Here is a 6,000-nt window from a genome sequence, read left to right on the forward strand (position 1 = left end):
TATCCCCTAAACTTTTTTAAAACTCAAAAAAGCCTCCCATCCGTCAATGACCGAGACAGGGAACATATAAACTTACAAAATTACCTCGCATCATATTTAAAGTTTCTTAAAGTCTCAAAATTGTCGAGCAACAACACTTACACAATTTGTAACCGTTCTTTTTCATAGTAAAAGATAGGGAAAATTCCATTTTAGTAAAGAAAATAGGAAAATTTTCACTTTAGTACTCTGAATTTTGAAGGTAGTGCCAAGTTAGTACCCCAATTTTTAAACGTGTCATTGCAATATTTAAACTTTCAAAAAGTGTCAAGTTGGTCCCTATCATCTATCATCAGTTATCCATTGAAAATGTCAAAATTACCCTTCAAAAGAAGACATTGTTCATTGTCTTCTACCTTGAAATGAACTGGTTGAGATGTTTGAGATTCTAGACTAATGAAGTCATTGTCTTCTACCTTTAGATCTGAAACACATTCTTGTCTAGTTATTTTTTTGCTTTCAGTTATTGTTTCTGATGCTGCACTATCTGGGCACTCCTAGTTGGCTGAAACCTGGCTCCTATCTGTGACAGATGGCACCTGAGATGGAAAGGAACGTAAAGGATTCTCAGGGAGCTCTCTCGGCGGGAATACTCCGATGGCTAAGTTAGAATTCTGAGGAAAACTCAAGGAAAGCATAGAGAGAGTTAAGAGTGATGAAAGTGCTAGTTTCAATACCTTTGCTTCACGAGGGCCGGGGTCCTCTTATATTGGAGCTCAGTGACATCAGGCATAACCACCACTGCCCTAGCCGTTACTGCCAGGGCTGAAATGGCGGGTGCAGGCTGCTGTTGCAGGGTGCAAACCCGTCAAGTGTGCCATGCTTTTCAGAGATGGCAGGCACGATGCCGCCTGGCGAGAGACGTGGGCGCTGCCACCAGATCCAACAAGTATGGATGTCAGGTGAATCTTCCCTGCAGATTGCTGAGCTACTTTGCACCGAACCACCTGGAGCTGAGTTACCTTGCGCCGAGGTGCCGAGGTACCCCGAGGTGCTCACACTGGAGGCAAACTTTAAGCAAGTAAGAACAGAAGTGTCGACGGAGTTGTCCCGAGGTGTTTCTCCCTCGGGATACTTAGCCAAAAGTCGGGGCGCTCCCTTCCTAGGAAGGAAGAGCTCGGAACCTCTTAGAAGGAGCTCGGGGTACTCCACCCTTAGGGCTTGGGGTGAGTTGGGCCTTGCTTCCCGGCGAGTTGTCACACCCGCCGAGTCGATCGGGCGGGCTTCGACAAGCTTGCTACGCCGAGTTGTGGCTAAGCTGTCATGCAAAGTTGCCTCTTATGCTAGGTCATGTCCATGTGTCCCCGTGCTACGAGGTCAGGCCAAATCACCCTACATTAGTTTCCCTCTATCATATTTCATGTATTTTTCTCTCTTTTCTTTGAAAATAACTGGTTCAATATCAAGGAAGAAAATAATTAATAGTGTTTTCTTTTGAAAGGTAGTTTTGACATTTTCGATTGGTTAACGGTAAAGACCAATTTGACACTTTTTGAAAATTTAGGTATTGCAATGACACATTTGAAAATTCGGATAATACCTTGACACTACCCCCAAAGTTCAAGGTACTAAGTGGAATTTTCCCAAAAAGATAACACAACTTAACACCACTAAACATTTGTTTGTAGTGACACATGCCATGTTAGCATGTCTCTCCTTTGAGAGAAGTTATTTATCTATTTTTTCATTTTTTTGAATTTTCTATTTGTTTAACTCCATGTCATTTTTGAAACGACCAATGAGATGCACTTTCCCAATAACCTAAATAATCTCCTCCTAAAATTATTCCTAAACTACCTCCCTCATTTTCTCCAAAATGATATCTAATTCCTATTTATCCTCTCACATACATTTTATCTATGTCTATCTAAAGAAAGTTTGGATTAAAAAATTTAAGAATTATTTAAATATTCTAACAAATTATAAAATAACTTTAAAATATTTATTAAAAATACAAAAAATAATTTTATATTTTTACAAAATTATATCCCGAAATTATGTATTAACAATTTAAATTAAGTTTTTTTTGGATTATCAATTTAAATGTTTTTTAAATATTTAATAATATGTAATAGCTTTAAATAAATAAAATTCAAATAACAAAACTTTAAATATTTTATAGATTATTTAAATATTTAAATAACTAAATATTTATCACAATTAGATTTTAAATAGTTAAAATAACGAAATTATGTAATAAATTTAAAAATTTTCTTCAAAGTTGAAAAATAATTATAACATAATATTTAAATTAATAATAATTTAATATATTACAAATTTAATAATGAAATTATGTAGTCATAGTATAAATTCTGGTTTTATGGAAAATTAAATTCAATAAATAATTAATATTTTAAAATTTAAATATTTTACATATTATTTAAGTATTTAAATAACAAAATATTTAACATAACTAGATTTTAAATAGTTAAAATAAATAAATTATGTAATAAATTTAAATATATATATATATATATATATATATATAAAGTAGAAAAATAATTATAACATAATACTAAAACTAATAATAATTTAAAATTTTTACATAATATTGTAAATAATTAATTTCACTTATATCAAGTAATAATTCAAGAAAATAACTTTCAGAAAAATAATATTTATTAATAATAATTTTAAACTCTTAATCTATATTTATTATATAATTATATATATACTGAAATTAATATTTATTGTCTTTTGTGATAAATGTATTTTCAATAAGTATGTATAAATTTATTTTGTTTAGTTATTTAATAGAAAATTTTCAATAATTATTGGAGATTAAATTACTATTGTTGAAAATTTTAAATTTAATTTATTGTACTTATTGTATTTATTGTGTTTATGTTATAAGTTATTGATTAATGTTTAGTAGAGATTAGACTATTATTTGAGATTATACTATTTATTGGCTAAGTAGTATATTTTTAGTACTTATTGTATTTTTGTAATTATTGTAGTTTTTATTATATATATTTTCAATAATTGTGTTTTATGCTATAAATTTTCAATAATTATTGGAAATTAAGCTATTGTTATTTATTAGAGATAAGACTATTAATTTAACTAAAATTATGAGTGTTTATGAGTTGGTTCGGTGTGGTCATAGGCTATTTGGCCAACCAAATTGACCTGATCAGGTTAGGGAGTTGGTCAGTTGAAACCGATTAACCTTTTGTGAAAACCGATCCACTCAAGTTGTATTGGTTTGGGTTGATTTTTTGGTTTGGTTAGTCTGTTTAAAAGATTTAAACTTAAAAATTTAATTTAATTTTAAAAATTACAATGTAATTATTAAATAATAAATTTAAAAATTAGATTTATGATATAAACATTTTAGACTAAGAAATATGGGAAAATTCTCACTTTTTCATATTAAAATTATATTTAAAATATAAAATATTAATATATATCCATGGTTAGGTCATTCGGTTTTGGTCGGTTTATAAATAGCTAAAGTGTAATTGATCCAACTTGGTTGAATTGGTAAATTTTTCAACCAAAGCCAACCTAAAATACTAGGAAACCGACCAACTTGGGTCGAGTTAATTGGGTTGGTTGGTTTTATTAGTTTGATAAATAAACCAAACTGGAATTAATTATTGTTATTTTTGTATTATAAAATATTTATTAAAAGTAGTATATAAAATATGAATAATTATTAATTACTTAAAAAGTTAAAAATATAAAACAATTGTATACTCTTATGTGTTTCTATTAGGGTCATTTAATAGAATACACTTTTAGGGATGACAATTTTCCCCATCCCCGATGGGGACCTGACTTCCCCGACCCAATGGGGCTAGGGATGGGGATTGTTTTGGTGGGGCGGGGGCAGGGACAAGGATTAATAGGAACCCCTGATTGAGGTCATATATATATCTGTGTGTATTAAATATTATTTATATTAAATATACTATTATATTATATATATATATATCGAAACATATTTAAAACATTATTTATAATTTAAAATTTTTATTTATTTTAAAAAATACTATTATCTGAAAACATTTTGGGGATTCGGGTCCCCACAGGGAACCCATCCCCGTCAGGGATCGGGGATGGCGGTCAATTTTAGAATTGAGGTCGGGGCCTTAGGCCCACAATTTCATTAAGGAGTGTTTCTTTTGCCCATAGGCCCATGATTTTTTATTCCAAAAATACCCCTAACACCTTATTTTGTATAAAAACAAAATTGAACAAATGTAGCCAATATAGTGGTTGCTCATGTCTTATTAAGAGCAAAAATAGTATTTTCATTTTTATTTTCTTTTGATTAAATTTATTTAAATGAACATTAGGGTCAACACTTTTCCACTGTCATCTAATGGAAGATTGATTAAATCCATTGCAAATTATTAGTGGTGTTTTAGTAAAATGCTAACTATAAGGTAGATTTTAGTAAATCCATGAAACTATAAGGGATATTTTAGTGTATGACCCTTTTTATTATTTAGCTTTCTCTTAATAAATCATGTTCATCGCACGGGTCCCCGCTAGTATATATTAAAACTAGTCCTGCCATGTCAGCATGTCTTTCCTTTGAGAGAAGCTATTTATCTATTTTCTCCTTTTTTTAATTTTTAATTTTTTAATTCAATGTCATTTTTGAAACAACCAATGAGAATCATTTTCTCAATAACCTAAATAATCTCTTCTCCTAAAATTACTCCTAAACTACCTCCCCCACTATCCCCCACTTCCTCCAAACTTATCTCTAATTCCTATTTATCTTCTAAATTATCTCTAATTCCTATTTACCTCCAAAATTATCTCTAATTTAGTAGAGAGTTTCTCTCCTAAATTATCTCTAATTCCTATTCATCCTCTCCCCCACTTTTTATCTATGTCTATCTAAACAAAGTTTGGATTAAAAAAATTAAGAATTATTTAAATATTCTAACAAAATTATAAAATAACTTTAAAATATTTATTAAAAACACAAAAAATAATTTTATAATTTACAAAATATATCACGAAATTATGTAATAACAATTTAAATTATTGTTTTCTAAATTATCAATTTAAATGTTTAATAATATGTAATAGCTTTAAATAAATAAAATTCAAATAACAAAAAATTTAAATATTTTATAGATTATTTAAATATTTAAATAACTAAATATTTATTATAACTAGATTTTAAATAGTTAAAATAACGAAATTATATAATAAATTTAAAAAATTTCTTCAAAGTAGAAAAATAATTATAACATAATAGTTAAAATAATAATAATTTAATATATTACAAATTTAATAATGAAATTATGTAATCATAGTATAAACTATGATTTTATGTATAACTAAATTCAATAAACAATTAATATTTTAAAACTTAAATATTTTACACATTATTTAAGTATTTAAATAACTAAATATTTTAAATAACATAATATTTAACATAACTAGATTTTAAATAGTTAAAATAAATAAATAATGTAATAAATATAAAAAAATATAAAAGTAGAAAAATAATTATAACATAATATTGAAATTATTAATAATTTAATATTTTACATAATATCGTAAATAATTAATTTCACTTTTATCAAGTAATAATTCGAGAAAATAACTTTCAAAAAAAATATTTATTAATAATAATTTTAAACTCTTAATCTATATTTATTATATAATTATATATACTAAAATTAATATTTATTGTCTTTTGTGATAAATGTATTTTCAATAAGTATGTATAAAATTATTTTGTTTATTTATTTAATAGAAAATTTTCAATAATTATTGGAGGTTAAATTACTATTGTTGAAAATTTTAAATTTAGTTTATTGTAATTATTGTATTTATTGTGTTTATGTTATAAGTTATTGATTAATATTTAGTAGAGATTAAACTATTATTTGAGATTATACTATTTATTGGCTAAATATATTTTTAGTACTTATTGTATTTTTGTAATTTTTGTAGTTTTCATTATATATATTTTCAATAATTGTGCTT

The sequence above is a fragment of the Nelumbo lutea genome, chromosome 1, assembly GCF_056320005.1.
Source record: "Nelumbo lutea isolate HS-2025 chromosome 1, American lotus-T2T, whole genome shotgun sequence".
NCBI lineage: Eukaryota > Viridiplantae > Streptophyta > Magnoliopsida > Proteales > Nelumbonaceae > Nelumbo > Nelumbo lutea.